At 47.3% G+C, this 20,925-nt stretch overlaps 2 pseudogenes across 4 annotated transcripts; one reads left to right on the top strand and one right to left on the bottom strand.

Moving 5' to 3' along the window:
- The first annotated feature begins 1,894 nt into the window (after positions 1–1,894).
- Positions 1,895–4,125, top strand: Ptma-ps2 (prothymosin alpha, pseudogene 2; annotated as a pseudogene). The gene has a single exon (NR_040414.2). The product of NR_040414.2 is annotated as a prothymosin alpha, pseudogene 2 (transcript).
- Positions 2,023–19,682, bottom strand: LOC115489981 (annotated as a pseudogene). 3 transcript variants are annotated; one of them, XR_003955384.1, is made up of 2 exons: positions 19,092–19,682; positions 2,023–10,820 (listed from the first exon to the last, which is right to left on the bottom strand). The product of XR_003955384.1 is annotated as a prothymosin alpha pseudogene, transcript variant X1 (transcript). The 3 variants fall into 3 exon arrangements; XR_003955385.1 differs by having other exon boundaries at positions 19,328–19,561; XR_003955386.1 differs by lacking the exon at positions 19,092–19,682 and adding an exon at positions 13,359–13,991 and having other exon boundaries at positions 3,320–10,820.
- Between the last annotated feature and the right edge of the window lie 1,243 nt (positions 19,683–20,925).

Genomic DNA, 20,925 nt, shown 5'->3' with positions numbered 1-20,925 from the left:
GGGTATGTGCATATCTAATGGAGCTACAAGTGTAGGAAACTAAATGTACCATCATTTCCCACCTCCTCCCATGAACCGTGAAATACAGGAAACATCCCAGGTAACCGGAAAAGGAAGTATGCATTAAGGTCAGTTTATATCCAAGTTACTGTCAACAAGGCAAAAGGACCCTCTCCTTATTGTCATACTTGATTGCATCATGGGTCTCCTTTAACTCCAGATGTAAGCAATATGCTGACCTGGTAACTTGAGCAAATTCATCCAGAAACCCTAATTATGAACCATTACCTGGAAAAGAGCTGTTGTGAAAAGTCATCGCACCCTCAGCAAGTGTTCTTCCCGGGAACGCTCACACCCCCCCCACCCCCTTAAGATTTGTTTATTGTATGTATGTATGTGAGGACACTGTCACTGTCTTCAGACACCACAAGAGGGCATCAGACCCCATTACAGATGGTTGTGAGCCACCATGTGGTTGCTGGGACTTGAACTCAGGACCTTCAGAAGAGCAGTCAGCGCAGAATTGATCGTGTAGAGTGCTTCAGGTGGAAAAGCAGTCCAGTCCATCTCCCCTCAGTGTAAGATGAGCTCTCCTCGGGGAAGTGGCCGTCATGGTAGCTGATGGCTCAGGTCTGGACTGCTGTGCTGCATAATCCGCTCCCTAAGAAGCTGCGCTGTAACTGTGGTAATTATATTAATTATGTCTATAATCCTGACACATGATAGTTGAAAGCTTAAAGTCACTGTGCTATATTGAGGGAGATCCTCTTTAAATGGAACTTACTCTCCAACACTCAAGTTTTGCGTGTGCAGAGGGTGACAACTGTGTTACTCAGGAGTTTTAAGATTTATTATTATACACAGGTACACTGTAACTGACTTCAGACGTACCAGAAGAGGGCATTAGATCTCATTATGGGTGGTTGTGAGCCACCATGTGGTTGCTGGGATTTGAACTGGGGACCTTTGGAAGAGCAGTCAGTGCTCTTACCTGCTGAACCATCTTGCCAGCCCTACTCAGGAGTTTCTTTTGTTCTTTGAGACAGGGCCTCTCTCTGTCCTGGAGCTCACCAAGCAGGCTAGCTGACCATTGAGCCCCAGAGATTGTGTCGTCTCCACCACCCCAGCACTAGCACCACAATACTTCCATCCTCAGCTCTTGGTTGCTTTGCTTTAATGTGGGTTCTGGGAATCACAGTTGGGTCCTTTTCACCATAACAAGTTGTATTAGTTATTCAGAGTAAAGTGATTTTTAACCTGACTACAGTTTAAGGCATAGAATGATAAAAAGTTGGAGTCTGCACAATTTCCCAGGAGCTCAGGACCATGTGAAAGAGAACGAATGTAGCAAGAGTACTGTGAACTGCTGTCTTCCCGACAGCACATGCCAACTCTCACTGCAGCTGCAGTTATTTGTACCAAAAAAAAAAAAAAAAAGCTAAGACATCGCAGCAAGTAATTGGACTCCGTGAGTGCACCAGTCACGGTTCTCCAGAGGAAAAGAACTTGTGGAATATGTAAGAAAAAAAATACATAATGGCTGTCTACTAATGGCAGACAAGGAGTCCAGTGGTTTGTTCATGACACAAGGTTGGATGTCTTCAGTATAAGCTGGAATCTCGAAATAGGCTTTAATGCCAATGAAGGAATGGATTTGCCATAGAGTGAGAGCAAGCTTCCTCCTTCTGTTTCCTTTATAGACCACCAGCAAAAGGTGTGGTCTGGATTACAGGTTTATCTTCCCACCTCAAGAGATACAGATTAAAAGTTGTTCAAATTATTTTTTTTTTTTGTTGTTGTTGTTAGAACAACTCAGCAAAATAAAATTCCGGTTTATTGTTGGACATTTGTTTCACACATCAAACAGGCCAAAAAAATAAATAAACAACTTCATAGAAAGAAAAAGAAAAAAAAATCTTTTTATCTTTGGCCTTTTTAATCATCTCATACAAACCAACTACTTATAGTACAGCTAGGTACATATACAAAAGTTACTGGAGTGCTCGGAATAAGATTGTTTTGTTGTTGTTGTTTTTGCTTTTTTTACAAGGTTTTTTTTTTTCTCCTTTGAGATTATAATGAACATGATCACACCACAAGTAAAGTCTGAAGTAGGACAGAAAACGCTCTGAAGGCTGGTTTGGTCACCCGTTATTATTAAAAATGGCTGACCCCTAACAATATGTACAAAAATATAAAATGTAAAAAATACAAACAAATTTTCCTTTTAAAGTATTTTTAAGAAAAAAAGCAGGGCCTGGGAAGTTCTGGTTCTTTTTTCCTCCCATGTTGCCAATTCATGTTGTAGTTTTGGTGGGGTGGTGGAGAGCACATGTCATATCTGTGGGTGGCATTGCCCGCTGTGGGTGGGCGGGGTCTGCTTCTCTACTCTAAGGTGACCACGTTTAAATTCTGAGACGGGAAGTGGAGGGTGAATAGGTCACGGTGCTTAAGGGTACTTTTCCTTTTGCTGTCTAGTCGTCCTCCTCGGTCTTCTGCTTCTTGGTGTCGACGTCGTCATCCTCATCATCCTCAGCTACCCGCTTGCCCGTAGGAGCCTCAGCTTCCTCATCTTCATCTCCATCCTCTTCCTCACCATCACCTTCTTCCTCTTCTTCATCTACCTCATTGCCAGCCTCCTGCTCCCCATTTTCCTCATTTTGAGCGTTCCCATTGGCAGGTGCATCTCTTCCACTCTCTGCCTCCTCCACAACTTCCTCCTTCTCGTTCAAGTCCTTGGTGGTGATCTCAGAGCTGGTGTCCACTGCCTCGTCTGACATGGTGGGTGGGGCACGACGGTGGTCCGATGCCGCGAGTGAGGGAATTAAAGTCGAGTTCGAGGACTCTGGCCTAGCACAACCGACTCCATGATGGAACTACTATTCGGGCCATAAAACTCAGCACATAGCACCACATGATAAAATGAAAACAAAAATAATTCATTAAAAGTCCAGACTTCTGGGGATGTCTCCAAATGTATCCACCATGCTTTTTGGTTTCTGTAGTTTTGCCTCTGGCTAACTGTTCTTGTTAAATGAAGTATGTCAACCCAGAACATGTTGTTTATGCTTAGAAACTCACCCTGAGAAAGGCTCGGGGTACACTGGGATCCTGACCACCCAGTGTAGTAACCAGGCCACTGATCAAGACTGTCTATTGCTTAAATCCATGTCTGAGCAGTTTTCTCTGGTTGATACCCCACAACACAAACCACCTACTGCAGCCATGCCTCCTCTCCTGCCCCCCCCCCACCCGATCACATAGATCTTCTCTTTCAGCCTTTCTTCTCCCCCATTTATTGCTTTATCCCATTGCAAGCTTTCTCTGGAACCCTCAAGCCAAGCCTGCCAGTGAAGTAGGTCAGTGAAGTGGGTAGGCAAGCTTTAGATCATCACACTTGCTCCTCTTCTACAAATTGACTCCCTGGTCTCATCCCCGATTCTGTAATAGGCTACCTATTGCATCCTCTCCTCGTGCTCTGCCTCCATTCCCAGGGCACTAAGCAGACCCCGGTGAACACCCTGCTTCCCTCCCACCTGTGGACTCCTCACCCTGCCCCAGCCCATCCCCACTCCCAAGTGTCAGCTCCTGATACCCAGAAACACATTTTACCCGGAGCCCCCAGTGCCCACACCCATTGGGACCCCAGAAGAATTTTCTATCAGGCAACACACAGCAACTGCACTCTCCTGAGAGCCAAGGGGATGACAGAAACCAAGGAACAACACATGGACCCAACAAAGACCCGACCAGATACCAGCACCTAAAATTACAACTTTCCCAATCCCAGATGCCTAGATGTCAGTGTAAAAATACAATGATATGTTTACACTAGAGCCCAGCATCCCTGCTATAGTAGGCTCCAAGGAAAACATAGCTAAAACACAGGACAAAACCTTGAAGTAGCCTTTATGAAAATGATGGAGGTCTTCCTTAATGAGGAAACAGAGAAATCCCTTGAAGAATCTGTGACAACACAAACCGTGGAAGTGACTAAAACAGTTTCAGACCTGAAAGTAGAAAAAGAATAAAGAAAACCCAAATGGAGGGAAATCTGCAAGTGAGAAATTTAGGGACTAGAATAGGGATGCCTGTCGAGGAACAGGAAGCATACAGAACACCAACTAGATTAGACCAGAAAAGAAAATCCCCTTGGCACATAATAATCAAAACACTGCATATACAGAAAAGAAAGGGAATGTTCAAGGCTGCAAGGGGAAAAGTCAGGTTTATCATATTAACACCTGACTTCCCAGGAGAGACTAAAAGCCAGAAGAGTCTGAATAGATGCTCTACAGACTATGAGACCACAGATGCCAGCCCAGACTGCTACACCCAACAAAACTTAGAATCACAATAGATGGAGGGGGGAAAAAAGAGACATTCCATGATAAAAACCAAATTTCAGCAGTGTCCATCTACAAATCCAGCCTCACAGAAGGTGCTGGAAGGAAAACTCCAACCTAAAGAGGGTAACCACACCCAAGGAAACACAAGGAATTATCAGAGACCACCAAATCAGGGGTGGGGGACATCACCACAACAAAATAATGGGAATCAACAAATACTGCTCTCTGATGGTTCTCAGCATCAATGGCCTCGACACCCCAATAACAAGACACAGACTAAGAGAATGGGCACAGAAAGACGGTCCGTCCTTCTGCATCCAGGACACACACCTTCACATCAAAGGCAGACAGCACCTCAAAATAAAAGGATAGAAGAGTTATCCCAGACATTTTAATATCTGACAAAATCGACTTTAAGCCAAAGCTAATCAGAAGATATCGGGAAGAACTTATCAAAGCAAAGACTTACCAAGGACATTTCAGTTCTTAATCTCTATGCACCGAATACAAGGTCATCCAAGTTCGTTAAAGAAACATTAGTACAGCTTAAATCACACCTTGACCCTCACACACTGATAGTGGGAGACTTCAGCGCCCCACTCTCACCAATAGACAGGTCATCCAGACAAAAACTGAACAGAGAAATGCTGGAGCTGACAGACATTATAAACCGAATGGACCTACCAGGCTTCTAGAGAACAGTCCACCCAGACACAGAAGAACGCACCTCCTTCTCGGCAGATCATAGAACAACCTTTAAAATTGACCACATATTTGGACACAAAGCAAGTTTCAACAGACACAAGATAATTGAAATACCACCCTCCATCCTATCTGACCACCACACACTAAAGCTGGATCTCACCAACAACAGGAAGCTTGCAAACCCACAGAAATGGAGCAGCTCACTGTTCGGTGGAAAGACGGGTCAAAAGAAAGAAATCAAGGACGTTCTAGAATTAAATTATAATAAAATAAAAAAACCAAACTCATGGGACTCAATGAAGGTGATTCTAAGAGGCAACTAATGTCTACACAGAACAACAAACCCTGGAGATCTTGTTCTAGTAAATTAGCAGCACAGAAAGCTCTAGAACAAAAAGAAGAAATCACAGCCAAAGGAGTAGATGGCAAACAAAAGTCTAAACAGGGCTGGAATCCAGGTGAGTGTTTTATGGGATTCCTGAATGGGGGGCGAGCGTCTCTGCTTCTTGTGCCTTCCCTTGGGCTCTTTTCCTTATTCTCGTTTGTTTGTTTGTTTTGCCAACTTCCGTTGTGTTCGATTTTGTTTTATCTCATTACATTTTGTTTTATTAACTCTTGCATGCCTGTTTTCTAATGAGAGGCAGAAGAGGGGGGTTTATCTGGATGGGAGAGGGGCAGGGGGGAAACTGGGAGGAGTAGAGGGAGCTGTAATAGTGATCGGGATATGTTATGTGAGAAAAAAATCTATTTTCAATAGGAGAAAAATATTACTATTAGCCCCTCACCCTAGTCCAGTTAGTGCTGACTGTGTGTGAACGGATGGGGGCCATCCCCGGGCATGAACAGCTTACCTGTGGCCACATCCACAGGGCATAGTGACCCTCCCTCCCTCAGCAGCCATCAGTTAGCTGTCAGGACCTCCTCAGTCAGAGGCCGGGCCTTGGATGAGTGTTTCTCAACCCATGTTAAATTCTGACTGGCTAGCTCCATGCCATGCAGCCCTGCTGCAGAAGCCAAGGCTCGTAAGCATCTGCTACATCATCGTGGTTGGAAGACAGGACTTGACAGCTCTCATCCCCAGCCTATGGGAGAGCTCAGGGACAACCCATCTGAAGTTGAGCACTAGCGGTCACCTATTGTCACAATGGATTGGTGTGATACACCTGATGTCCTTTAATGTTCACCAATTTAAAATATCTATATTTTATTTTAAAGGGTTTCTTTTAAATTCTATAAATAACAACAAAGATCTGAATAAACTAATGTGAAAATGGAGAAGGAAAAGAAAAGAAAAAAAGAGAACAGATGACCAGGCTAATGAAAAAATACTAATTCATAAATTTTCCACCAGGGGGCGCTATCACACACTTCCAAGTACTGAGAATAAGCTGTTCACAGGTCAGATTGGTGTGATTTTAAAAGTCTAAGTGTCCACACGTTAGTCTTTGTTCTTGAGTTTCATGCGTTTAGCAAATTGTATCTTATATCTTGGGTATCCTAAGTTTCTGGGCTAATATCCACTTATCAGTGAGTACATATTGTGTGAGTTCCTTTGTGATTGGGTTACCTCACTCAGGATGATGCCCTCCAGGTCCATCCATTTGCCTAGGAATTTCATAAATTCATTATTTTTAATAGCTAAGTAGTACTTCATTGTGTAAATGTACCACATTTTCTGTATCCATTCCTCTGTTGAGGGGCATCTGGGTTCTTTCCAGCTTCTGGCTATTATAAATAAAGCTGCTATGAACATAGTGGAGCATGTGTCCTTCTTACCGGTTGGAACATCTTCTGGATATATGCCCAGGAGAGGTATTTCCGGATCCTCCAGTAGTACTATATCCAATTTTCTGAGGAACCGCCAGACTGATTTCCAGAGTGGTTGTACAAGCTTGCAATCCCACCAACAATGGAGGAGTGTTCCTCTTTCTCCACATCCTCGCCAACATCTGCTGTCACCTGAATTTTTGATCTTAGCCATTCTGACTGGTGTGAGGTGGAATCTCAGGGTTGTTTTGATTTGCATTTCCCTGATGATTAAGGATGTTGAACATTTTTTCAGGTGCTTCTCTGCCATTCGGTATTCCTCAGGTGAGAATTCTTTGTTCAGCTCTGAGCCCCATTTTTTTTTAAAGATTTATTTATTTATTTATTTATTATATGTAAGTACACTGTAGCTGTCTTCAGAGGGCATCAGATCTCATTACGGGTGGTTGTGAGCCACCATGTGGTTGCTGGGATTTGAACTTCGGACCTTCGGAAGAGCAGTCGGGTGCTCTTACCCACTGAGCCATCTCACCAGCCCTGAGCCCCATTTTTTAATGGGGTTATTTGATTTTCTGGAGTCCACCTTCTTGAGTTCTTTATATATATTGGATATTAGTCCCCTATCTGATTTAGGATAGGTAAAGATCCTTTCCCAATCTGTTGGTGGTCTTTTTGTCTTATTGACGGTGTCTTTTGCCTTGCAGAAGCTTTGCAACTTTATGAGGTCCCATTTATCGATTCTCGATCTTACAGCACAAGCCATTGCTGTTCTATTCAGGAACATTTCCTCTGTACCCATATCTTCAAGGCTTTTCCCCACTTTCTCCTCTATAAGTTTCAGTGTCTCTGATTTTATGTGGAGTTCCTTAATCCACTTAGATTTGACCTTAGTACAAGGAGACCCCGGAGCTCTTGACTCTAGCTGCATATGTATCAAAAGATGGCCTAGTCGGCCATCACTGGAAAGAAAGGCCCATTGGACTTGCAAACTTTATATGCCCCAGTACAGGGGAATGCCAGGGCCAAAAAGTGGGAGTGGGTAGGTAGGGGAGTCGGGGGGAGGGTATGGGGGACTTTTGGGATAGCATTGGAAATGTAAATGAGGAAAATACCTAATAAAAATATTTTAAAAAGAAATAGTTTGAACTTGAAAAAAAAGAAAATGTAAAAGTGAAAATATTAATTAAAAGTAGAAATGGATTTTAAAAAAAAGTCTAAGTGGAATGGTACGTTGTGGGGTACACCTGTAATACTGACATTTGGGAGGCAGAGGCAGGAAGATCACAGGTTTGAAGCCGGCTTGGGTTACATGGTGTGACCTGATGTTCCCAGAAAAAAAGCCACACCTATGTTAAAGTTGTTGATTGTTGGTTGGTTGCTCTTGGTTGCGGTTTGTTAAGGAGTCATGCGTAAAGAAGAGACAACACGAAGAAATTAGATATCCTGACAGTGAAAATCAAACTCGTCCTGTGGAACTTGATTCCCCTAATCAGCAGAAAGTAGTCTAAGGATAATGTCACCCTCTTTCTGACCCGACTTTATTCAGGAATCTCTTTCCTTTCCCCTCTCTTCTTTTTATCTCCTGTCTCACGCTACGAGGTTGAAAGGGTAGGAAAAGGATTGAAGTAGAAACTCACTCTGTGTGAATATGAATGCTTCCATTGCCAGCCTACCTCACACTCCACTCCCCAGGCAGATGAACATCTTCCTAGGCCTGCTCATTTTTTTTTTTAAACCTTTGTTTACTCTGCATATGTATGTGTGCGCGTGTGTGTGTGTGTGTACTCGCGCACGCGCGCGCGCACTTGAGGTAGGTAAAAGAGGGCACTGACAGGAGCTGGGCCCTAAGGAGCAAACTCAGGCCATCTGTCTGCTGAGCCATCTCACTAGCCTTCCACCTTGTTTGTTTGTGTGTTTGTTTGTTTGTTTGTTTGTTTGTTTTTGAGACAGGGTCTTACCTAGCCCAGGCTAGCCTGGAACTTACTATGTAGCCCAGGTTGGCCTCAATGATCCGGCAAAGTGCTGGGGTTGCAGGCATGTGTCATCACCCCGGGTGATGGGCCTTTGAGTACCCTTCTTCCACAGACTTCCACTGACTTCTAGGCTGTCAAGATTCCACTTCCCTACTTTTCTCTTGAGACAGGGTTCACTGTGTAGCCTGGGCTAGCCTAGAAAACTTCAAGTAGAGCAGGCTGACCTAAAATAAAGATAACTCCTGCTGCCTCCCAAGTGCTTGGATTAAAAATGTGTGCCACCATACCTGAGTGTCTCTGTACTCTCACAGCCAAGCCCTTCACAGCCTCCAAGAGAAGCCGTTCTGACTAGGGTTGCCTTCAACCCAAACACAAGTCCTTACCGTCTCCCTACCTCCTACAGGACAAAGTCCCATCACCTCAGATGACCTCTCCCTGTCCAAGTGTCTAACCTCTATCACTGCCGCAGCTTCAGTTCTGCTGAGCCTCACAGCACCTGTGGCCTGGATGTGACTCAGCAGCCTTGGCCTGCTGGGGGCACTTTATCGATTTCTTCTCAGAACCCAACCTCTCTGGTCACCTCTTCCCAAAAGCCTTTCCTGACCTCTGCCAGTCAGCCACGCCAGCCACGCCAGCCCTTCTGACTGAAAAGCCCTTCCTGATCTCGGCTTCTCTCTGGGAGTCCCCTTGAGCCTGCTCACACCTCTACCTTTAGGGCTTGGCAGTAGGGCCCAACAAGGTGCGACTTGAGTAGATGATTCTTGGATGAAGAGGTGAGGAGTAACCCCTAGGTTGGAGCGGCTAAGCTTGCAGCACCTGAGGAGTGCACATGAGAGGTGGAGCGGGCTTTGACTCACAAGGAAAGGGAAGGGGGCTAAGAATGAATTCTGGCCTGCACTCCGGTATGTGTGGGGCTGCTCCACCTATTGTACAGCCCATCCTTGGCTTGGCCTACAATTGTGATCCTCCTGCCTCAGTCTTCCAAGTGCTGGGATGATAGACACTGCCACGCTCATCTTCTGCAGACAGTTTGAATGACTGGTGAAGCTTGAGAGAGGAATGGGCACTGCGCACCGGGAACAGCCTCACTGTGGCAGCCAGGCCGACACAGAGGGTCTCCTTTATATCCCAGCTCCCCTACTCCTTTCCTGCAGAAAGAAATTCCTTCTGCAAGTTGGAGCCCAGGTCAAGGGTTCTTCAGAGAGGCCCTCGGGGCTGCAGATGCGTTCCTGGGAGAAAGATGGCTGGCTTAAGGCCTGGGGCGGCCATGCTTTCTGTAGGAACTGGAGTGCGCTGTTCTTAATGAGACTTCCTGGCTCTGGATGGGCCTGTGCCTGAGAGAAAGTCAGCAAACACGGCTCAGGTCCATGGGAGAGAGGATGCGGCTACAACAGTGCTCCAGGATCTGTGGGGCCAGCAGTTAGGTCTGGGTTAGTGTTCATCCAGGTAGGGCAGTGTGAGGGCCACACCCATACGCTCAGACCAATCACAGAGGCACTAAACTAAGGCAGGGGCCAGTGTCGCCTATGCACAGAGCAGCAATGCCATCTAAGCTGGCCCACAGCCTGGGCTCTAACAGAGGCCATTACCCCCAGAGGCCTTGTCTGTCCCACCCCACCCCCAACACCATCACTGGCTTCTTGTGGCTCTTCCTAGGAATATGTCACCCAGGTCGCAGCCAGAATCAGATCCCATAGCCACGCCGGAGAAAACACCCAAAATTGTCTTACGAAGATGGAGGGGAAGCGCGGGCCTCAAATAGCTACTTCATCTCCTTCCTGGGAGCCAAATTGCTGGAAGTAGGCAAACGAGCTCACGCAGCGTTGTTCCCTGCAGCCGGCCGTGGGAGCCAGTGCTCTCAAGAGTGACCACTCAATCCATGATACCCGTTGAGAATGGGGCCAGGGCAGCATCCACACACTCAGGCACTCGTGGCTAACAGGTGTCTTCTACAGAATGTGGAAGTCAGGAAGGAGACGACCATGGCTTCCGTGACTGTTTTCTTACACAACGCAGAAAAGCCTGCCTGTGAGAGAAAGAGGCAGAAACAAGAAGAGTAAGTAGGTAGACTCGCCTGCCTTGCAGGAATGTCTGGTTTCAACCCCAGCGTCAAAAACCATTTGGAAAGGCCTTTTCTGGCTGTTTAGTGGTGCTTGGTGGCTCGGAGTGTCATCCTAGGACTGGGGAGGTAAATCTAGGAGGATCGGGAGTTCAAGGCTCACTTCAGTACAGAGAGAGGTCAAGGCCAGGTGGGGCTGCATGGAAGCCTCTGGGACAGGCAAAGTGGGGATGGGGAGCAAGAGGAGGTAAAGGCTTGGCCTCAGCCCAGTTCCTGTCCAATCCGCATCTCTATCCTGGAGCTTCCTGGATTCCCAGCACATTTAGCTACAGCTCAAGGATCCTAATTAATCCTGTTGCTTAGCAATTGCCTGTATGAATTCACTGAACTTCTCTAGGTGGGATGTCCTCAAGGTTCTGTACAGCATGGTAGGACCCAAATTAAATTGTCTGGTGCAAATGACAGCACCCCTATAGCAAGTGCTGACACACATCTGCCATTAGATAGTCCCTAAGAGGACAGAGGTAATCCCTGGAGGTCTGGGGAGAAGATGCTGGAATCACAGATCGACGGTTGAAGTGAATGAAAAAAATCACTTTCCCTGTCCCTACATATGACTAGAGCATTTGGCTTCTTCTGAAGCTAAGATGACATGGGTCTGAAGACATAGCTCGGTTGGTAATATGTTTGCCTAGATGTGCGAAGCCCTGGGTTTGATCCCTAGCGCCTCCTGACACCAGGTGTGGTGGAGCACACCTGTAAATCTAGAACTCAAAAGGTGGCGGCAGGAGGGCCAGGGCAGCTTCAACAGTACAAGGAATTTGAGGTCAACCTTGGTTACATGAGACCCTGTCTCTAAGATAATTAATAAAGAAGCAACATTTTCTTAGGCTTGTGGCTCTAGAGTTTACCTGGTGAACTCTTCATTGCCTATCAGGTATCCACTCCCTGCTCCCCTCTTCCTAAGAGTCCTCGGGCACTTCGCCCGCGTACCAAATGACAGGAACGCACCCAAAGCCTGGCACAGTCAGGCGTGTTAACCTAAGACAAGGAGGAACATCCATTGCCTCGGGCACAGCCAGGACTTGGAGGCAGCCCTACGCAGGGCAAATGAATCTTTTGAGATTCACTTAGAATGTTGACACACCTGTGCGCCATCTGACCCCGTGGTGGGAGGCAGCAGAGCACCTGCACCGCTCTTCCTGTCCCGCCTGGTTTGCTTTAACAAGCAGAACGAAACATCATGTAATCATATAAACGTCTCTGGAGGGCGGTGCTTTCAAAAGCAGAAGCTATTTGGTTAAATACTGCCCAGTAGGACGGCAAAAAAAAAGCCTATCCTATTATGCATTTAGACCAGCCTAGGCTGCACAGTAAGATCCTGTCTTAAAACAACGACAGAAGCGACAGAAGCGTGTGTTGAACAGAGCAGCTGCTCTGGTAGGAAGGAACACTGGCTCAGGGCTGGAATGAAACCCTGTTGCAGAGTGCTTGCCTGGCATACTGGTGACCTGGGTTAAGTCCCAGCACAGCTTAAACCAAGGGTGGTAGTGCGTGCCTAATTCTAGAGCCTGGGAGGTAAAGGCAGGAGGAACCTCAGTTCAGCAGGGCATCCTTGGCTAATAGTGAGTTTGTGGTCTGTCTGAGAGCTACATGAGACACTGCCTCAGGAGGGTGAGAGGGAGGAAGGAAAGAAGGAATGAAAAGGGGTGGGTAAGACGGCTTAGTGAGTAGCTAAGGCATGGGACATGCAGTAACAGGGCAGCTGTTGTTCTTTTAGAAAGCACAGGCAGACAGACAGACAGCTTACAATCCAGGTCTGATCCCCTGGATCCACACAGTGAATGAAGAGAACCAACTTCTTCATGCTGTTCCCCCCCCCCCCCGTCCCATCCCCCCCCCCCTCTACTGCACCCTGCAGCACACACAGATACACACTGGATTAACTAACAAGCAAGCAAGCAAGCAAACAAACAAATAAATAGAATCAAGTCCTTTCCTAAGCAGGGGTTTCTCAGCCAGAGTCCTCTCTGCAAGGTGACTCCCCTAAACATTTGACTTTAGCTCTTGCTGATAGGTCAACAATACGGAGTCTCCCTGTGTCTGAGCCTCTGGGCAGAGGTGAGTGCCTCCTGGCTGGGCATGCTGGGACCTGCACTCTCACTTGTCTTCCTGCTCTCAGTAGCTCAGTGCTCAATCCCCACCCACAGCCCTTGCTGAACCGCTCAAGTCTCCTGACACTTCTTTTCTTCCGTTGGCCTTGTGTTAAACCTCCCCAGAATGAAATCCTGTTGGCAACTGTTGTTCTTTTTTAAAAATAGTTGGATGTCATGGAGGCTGTGGCTCCTGGATTTGCTCCAAGATAATGTTTTTTTAAGAGAAGACAACCAGGGAGGGAGTCCAAGAGAAAGGCTACGAGTGTCCTGGTTACACGTCCTAAGCAAGAGCCCTGTGATAAGACAGAGATTCATGATCTTGGTGCAGAACAAATTACCACAAACTTACAATCAACAGCCCATCACACAGTGTCTGAGGGTCAGAGCTCTGGGGGTGGCTGGAGTGGGTCGTTCTGTACAGGGTCTCTCGGGAGCATCTGCTCAGGCCATCATCAGCTGGGCTTCGTGTTTCCAAGATCGGTTCCTCTTGTAGGGTTTCCTGCCTCGCCTGTCCATTCATTCCCCTAAAGCAAGTTATCAAAAACGAAAGAAACACACACATACAACACATAACACACACACACACACACACACACACACACACACACCCCAGGTTTGGCCAGGCTCAAATCTTTTATCTACTAACTCTTGACCTAATCTGGGAAATGGTGTGCTGCAGTTCAAAACTATTGTTTGAATACTTGTCTCTCCTGGTTTATGTGCTGAAATTTTAGTCTCCAAAGTCATATGTTAATGGCATTTGCAGATGGGGGCAGGGTCCAGGGAGAAAATGGGGTTCAGAAAACGTCATGGGAGTGGGACCCCACAAAGGTATTAGTAGCTTTATGAAAGAGGAAGAAAGGCCCAAGATGGCACACTTGATGTGCTTGCCCTCTGCCATGTTATGATGTAGTGAAAAACTCTCCCCAGAGCCTGGCAAGGCCATGCCATGCCTTCAGAACCCTGCACTAAGTATCCCCCCTCCCCCTCCCCCCCTCCCACCCCCTCCCCCATTTACCAAGCACCCTCTTTCTGCTATTTGCCGAAGCAGCAGTGGAACAGCAGAAATACATCTTTTTGGCAAATTTTGTTGGTCACACAGACTATCCCTGGAACAAGCCAGGGTATGGACACCAGAGGACCAGGACCACGGGGCCATCTTGGAGGCTGGCTGCCACATCTTAAGATGGCCTATCAAAGCATCCCTGAGAGCACTGGAGAATGGCATGACATCAATAGGGACCAAAGAGGGACATGTGTGACCAGCGTGGCAGCCAGAAATGAAGAAAAAGCAGACAAACCCAAGGGCGAGTGCATCCAGGAACAGACTTTTCGACAGCTTCCAACCACTGTAAGAGATCGGAGGCTCAGTGAAGATCCTATTTGAACAGGCAGTGACAAGCAGGAGGCTAGCTCCAGCCTAGTGTGGTGAGACGATCAGAACATTGTTGCTGCAGCAGCCGGAAAGGGCAGACTGTGGTACCCTTCAATGGCTCAGCACTGGCTTCTCTTCCATCCACAGAGGCAAAAAAGGTAACAGAGTATTTGACCTGAACGAATGAGACCCTTCCCTTCCAGGTTTGAAAGCTGCTTCCTGATTGGTTCCATCTACACCTCGACTGTATGTACACACAGCCAATCAGGGCCTGCCTCTATATATATATAACAGGTTGCCCGAGGGCTTTTACCCTTCAGGTGGCTAAGGGTTGGGGCAAGGTTGCTAAAGGTACTCTCTGGAAGGAAGAACGCAGGAGATTTGTTAGAGGGGCTTAGCAGTTAAGACTGCTGAGTTAAGGCTGCTTTCCAGCGGACCTGGGCTCAGTTTCCAGCGCACCTGTGTCAGCTCACAACCATTTGTAATTCTAGTCCTAGAGGCTCTGGCATCTGAGGGCACCAGGCATGCATTTGGTGCACAGACATACATGCAGTCACATAAAACAAGTAAATGAACGATGTGCTGGAGACTCTCCAGAGAAGGGTCTCATGGAGACGTGAAGATGTGCAGCTTCCACGGCAAGATGGAAGGATTGCCCCAGCCTTTGAGACCTGTCAGCGATTGGGAGACTTACAACCCTGCCTGCCGTCTGCAGATCTGTACACCTGCTCCTGGGGGCTGTCCTCAGTGGGAGCCATAACCTTTGTCGCCTCTTGGCTGGGCATCTTGAAGCCTGCTGAGGTCACTACCAACCTCTCTTGATTGGTTGACACCTACTTTCCTGTTTAAATTGCTCCCGTGTGGCAACAATTTAAAGGTTCTTTTGTTTGTCTTCTCTTTACTGCCAGCCCACTCCCTTTATTGGAGTGAAGGCCAGGACAAGAACCTGACTGGAGAACCAGCTGTCTCAACGTGGCAGTTAAGATGGTGTAGGAGGGGCCCCTAACAACAGCCCCAGAAGAAAGCAAGAAAACCTGTGGCTGGTTAGGAACAGGTGCAAGAACCCCGTAGGTACACTGTTTTCTCCCGTGCTTCTAACAGCCAAGTGCCCACATCCACAAAACCATTGATGTGTCTGAGGGCCCACCCCAGTTATGAAGGGCTTTCACTCTCCCTTCTGGGGCCAATAGGCTCTCTCCTGAGTGGTCCTTATTCTTCACCTCACTTGCAAACGCACACCTAACCATCCAGAGCCCCCAGAACTTATATAAACCTGTAGGCAGAGCAAGTACGTTGTTATTCTGACTCTTGGCCAGGCTCAGGCTTCAGCCTGAGAGGAGACAGTGTCTCTTGCTTTTCAGAGTCAGACTCTGTTGGCCTTCTCAGTGGATGGGGAAGAGGGGAAAGATGGCTGCTTTTGAGACTGTCTGGAAACAGATCTTTCTGAGACCTGGCACTCCTGCTGCAGATAGGGGACTCCCTCCTGCTTTGGGAATGGCCCCTTCAGCTCCTGCCTTCCCTCTGATTCTGAGCCTCACTGACAGCCTGCTCCCCACAGACTTGCTCTTCAAGGTGTTCCCAGTAGCACGCCCAGGTCAACACAACAGAGAGCTCAGAACCATTGCACTGCCCCATCCTCAGCATCCCAAGGCTTCCGAGAGCTTGAACCTTCTTCTCTTCCACTCGACTTGTTCGTCCCACATGGTGACCTGCTTTCCCATTTGAATTGTTCTCTCCTCCTGTGAATGAAGCCCTCCACGTTTTCTCACCCTTTACTCTTAACCTACTTTAATTCTTTAAAAATTTTTTAAATTTATTTTATGTTTATGTGTACACTGTAGCTGTATTGATGGTTGTGTGCAAGTTGGCCCCACTTGCACCAGTCCAAAGATTTATTTATTATATGTAAGTACACTGTAGCTGTCTTCAGACACACCAGAAGAGGGCATCAGGGGCTGGTGAGATGGCTCAGTGGGTTAGAGCACCCGACTGCTCTTCCGATGGTCCAGAGTTCAAATCCCAGCAACCACATGGTGGCTCACAACCATCCGTAACAAGATCTGACTCCCTCTTCTGGAGTGTCTGAAGACAGCTACAGTGTACTTACATATAATAAATAAATAAATCTTTAAAAAAAAAAAAAAAAAAAAAGAGGGCATCAGATCTCATTATGGATGGTTGTGAGCCACCATGTGGTTGCTGGGATTTGAACTCAGGACCTTCAGAAGAGCAGTCAGGGCTCTTAATCACTGAGCCATCTCTCCAGCCCCAAACCTGCTTTATTCTTTTTATTTTATATCATTTATTCAGGAAATCAAGTCTGTAAAACTTTTTTTTTAATTGCATTTGAAGACGTTTCCAGTAAATGTTTGAAGCCTTGGCCTAGTAACCCATCGAGGGCAAGACAAGAACCCAACCAGAAACATGATATTCAAGAGCCTATAGCCTGGGGGTCTGGCATCAAAGATCCTGAGTTTGTTGGCTCCTGGTCTATCCTCTTGAACTCAGTGATTAACAATAGCTACATTATCCCTTTCTCCAAAACCATAAAGCAAATGTGACACTCTCATAGCGTGACTGTCATACATACATTGAGCTGTCCAGGGGCAAGCTTCTCCCAGTTTGATAAATGGGGCTAGGGACTCAGTTCAGGGATAAGTCAGATGATCCTGGGAGGTCAAAGTGATGGCTGTTTTGAAGAGTCAGCAGCTGAAGTAGTGACTTTCCAAGACAAGGAATGGCTTGTTTGTATGCGGCTGGACTTTCTTGTAGGAGTCCATTTTAGCCGAGACCTCAGGTGTGAGATGATACTAAGCTCCCAAAGAAGGGGCTGGGCTACATTTGCAGGATATGCTAAGGTGTATGAAGTCAGACCTGCTGTCATTAATGTTCATCCCCGCCCCCTATGAAACAGCAGGCTGATAGAGAGCGGAGGCTGACTGGCTGGAAGTGCCGCCGCCGCTGACCCAGTGCTCTGAAGCTGTTACCTGGGGCGTGGAAACATTGTATCCTTGGATAAACTCATAAGGCAGGCAGCTACAGAAATCTCCAGGACTTGGATGCTGTAGGAGCTTACTAAGTTCAAGAGATTTCAAATGCTGCAAGATCCTCAGGGCCTCTCCCAAGGAGAGCAGCAGGGCAGTGGGGACTGCCTCTAAACCCTGCAGGGAGGAGACTATAGACCAGGCTAGCCTCCAACTTGGCAATCCACTTGTCTCTGCCTCCCAAGTGCTGGGAAGTTGGATGTAAGCACATGCCACCCCTTTCAGCTTTCAGATCTCTTACATTTTCCATTTTACTTTCAGAAGCAGAGAAGTCGATGCGACAGCACTTTAGTAATGGGCTAACACTATCATAGAACCAGCTTCCCACTCCCCTCTTCCTAAGACTTCATCCCCACATAGACCTCTGACTAGGCCCACAGCCTCCAAGTCCTCTCCCCTGCTATGGACACTTCTCTATACAGGAGAAAGTCTTGTTACCCTTGGCTCCCCCCACCCACCTGCCAAATGTGTGACACACTCAAGTGAAAAAACAAAGGAATTTAAACTCACAAAATCTAGTGAGAAGGCAGGGAATGTGAAGAAATCTATTCCTTAACCTGAGTGAGCTTGTCTTACCTCTGGTGGAAAGTGAGTTTAGGAGTCCTGCCCACGGGTGTGTGTGTGTGATTGTGTGTGCGAGTGCGCGCGTGCGTGCATGTGTGTGTGTGTGTGTGTGTGTGTGTGTGGTTTAACGGGATGAATGCCTGTTCACCTGTCATCATCACGTGACTATTCTGCTATGGTGGCCGCTTTGAAATGCCACTGGGTAATGGGGTAATGTAGAGAGCGGGTGTAACATTTTGAACTCCTCCATCGGCAACATGCTTGCTCTTCAGCAAGTAAATGGCTTTTTTTGTTCTTTTACAACACTAGATCTAGGGAAACATGAAGCCCATACGTCCTCCCCACCATGCCCCTGTGTAAACGTCAGCTTGAGGCCCCTTCACACTGCAGCTATCTCCCTACAGCTCCTCCTTCAGGTCATCTTGGGGTTACTTGGCAAAAGTACCCGGTGCAGGAAATCTGGCAACAGAGCCCTTGAGCTTAAGTCTTACATTCTAAATACTCAGGGCTAAGCCAAGCAAGCCAGCTCGAAGCCTCTGCTCTGCCCCAGCCACACCCCTTCCTGTTGGCTCACTCAGGACCCACTGGAAAATTTGGGGTTGTCCTAAGAGTCAACGTGGCAAGACTCCACAATAGCCCTTTTGTTATTGAGTACAGAATCCCATGGACAACCGACCAGGCTAGCCTCGAGCTTGCTATGCAGCTGAGGATGACCCAGAACCACTGCTCTTCCTCTGCCTCTCGAAATCCTGGTATTATATGCAAGGGTCACCATACCAAGTTCATAAAAGCCTTCTTTTCTGCTGTGTGTGTTTGTGGCATGTGTATGGTGGATGCACATGTGTCTATGGGGTTGCTTTTGTCCTTTGAAGCTAGAGGAGGATAGGAGTGTTCTCTTCTGACACTCTTGGCTTTATTTCCTTGAGGGAGGGTTTCTCCCTGACTCTGGAGCTAGGTCAGAGGCCAGCAAGTCCCAACAACACTCCAGGCTTCACTCATCCCAGTACTAGCCAACAGGATGCAGGAACACTTAGCTTTTTTACATAGGTGCTGGGGATTTGAACTCAGGACCTAATCCCGGTGCAGCAAGCACTCTTACCCACACAGGCATCTTGTCGCTCACCACAAGATCCTTCTTAACGAAGCAGGGAAACTGTGATGTTCAAGTGGGCGTGGGATGCTAAAACTTGGCTTACACAGAGATGAAATCCTGGTGCGGTCATATCATCAGATGAAGACTGGCAAAACTCATCTTTACCATTTGAAGGGTAGCTCTCTGCAGGAGATGGAAGGGTCTGAGGTTGGAAAATACCACAGGGACCAGCGCTCCCTTACCCTCGCGGGTCCAGGCGGCAGAGGATGGCGCACATGCGTTGTATGTTGGGGGCTGGGGCAGCAACAGCACCGCTCTTAGGCATTCCTCTCTCCTCAGCTTCAGCCTACTCTCTGTTGGCTCTTGATCAAATCTTGAGGGCAATAGAGATGAGAAACAAAAGGCTTTGTGTCCTCTAAGAAGGATGTGGAACCGGAACTTCAGATCTCCTGTTTTCAGACCCTCCCCTTAAGCAGCTGCTGGCTCGGCTCTTAACCCTCCGCCTGCCGCGAACTCCGTCCTTCCACGGGCTTTTGAGGCATCGAGTAAGCAGGAGGGAGAAGGCCAACGATGTTGAAACACTGTTATCCAAATATAAATATCTGTGGTGTGGAGAAGAAATAGCGATTCACTAGTGCATTCAAAGGCAAGAGCTAGCAATAGGTCTAACAGCAGGTTCTAAAGAAATGAGTGTCGGAGATATTTTGAGGTTATGGAACACACAGAGAGGATGCGAAAGACTGAGCTGTGGCAAAGTTGCAGGTGCCTCTAACAGGCACTTGCCTATACCTGCTTTTGTTCCTTTGGCTTTTTTGTCTTTGTTTGGGTCCTGGCTGTGCTGGAATTCATTATGTATTCCAGGCTGGCCTCCAACTCATAGAGGCAGAGATATGCCTGTCTCTGCTTCCTAAGCGCTGGGATTAAGGCATGGGTCCCTATGCTCAGCAGTTGGTTGATTTTTTTGAGACAAGCTCTCACTATGTGGCTCCCACTGGCCTGACCATGTTAACCTTCAACTCACAGAGATCCACCTGCCTTTGCCTCCTGAGTGCTGGGATTAAGGAGACTCCCATGCCCAGCCTGTTTTCTGTTTTTTGGTTTTTTGGTTTTTTTGGTTTGTTTTTGAGACACCAGTCTCACTTGACATAGGCTAGCCTTTCTGTGTAGGTTAGGATGACCTTGATCTTGCTCTTCTGGTTTCCATAGAATGCTGCACCAGCTGCCCACAGCTTTTTCCTTTAACACATGTATGTGTGTGTGTGTGTGTGTGTGTGTGTGTGTGTGTAAGTACATATGTGTGCATGTGTGTTGTATAGGCCTGGGGCAGATATAAAGAGTCTTCCTTGAATACTCCTTACCTTATTCATTGAGTCAGGGTGAACCCAGGGCTCAATAAAGCCAGCCAGTTTGCTTTGAGAATCCTATCTTTACCTATGGAATGGAATTAAAGGTGAGCTATCAATCCCAGCCAGAGTTTACATGGACTCAGGGACTCCATAAGGCCTCAGTTTGTAAGCTGTGAGCCCTGGGTGGATAACACTGGGCTGGGGGAGGGACTACAGGCCTAAGAGAGGTGACAAACACTTTACCAACTAAGTCTTCTCCCCAGCCCCAGATGCCCACATTCTCAACGGAAGGAAAAAGCTGTCTGTCACCTTGTGTGTGCGCCGTGACAGAGGGATTTCACAGAGGCATTTGGCGATGATTTAATGCTGCTGTTGGGGCTCAGAAGAGAATCTCCTCAACTATGAAAATGTCTCTCTGGGTACTTAATCTCCTTCGAGAGCTTCCCTGTGCATTCACAACGTGGCTGTTCAGACGAAGAGGGCAAGCTTCTGCC

This window comes from Mus musculus, chromosome 4 (assembly GCF_000001635.26).
Source record: "Mus musculus strain C57BL/6J chromosome 4, GRCm38.p6 C57BL/6J".
Taxonomy (NCBI): Eukaryota; Metazoa; Chordata; class Mammalia; order Rodentia; family Muridae; genus Mus; species Mus musculus.
Note: the sequence above shows the minus strand (reverse complement) of the source record. Positions and strands in the feature narration are given on the sequence as shown.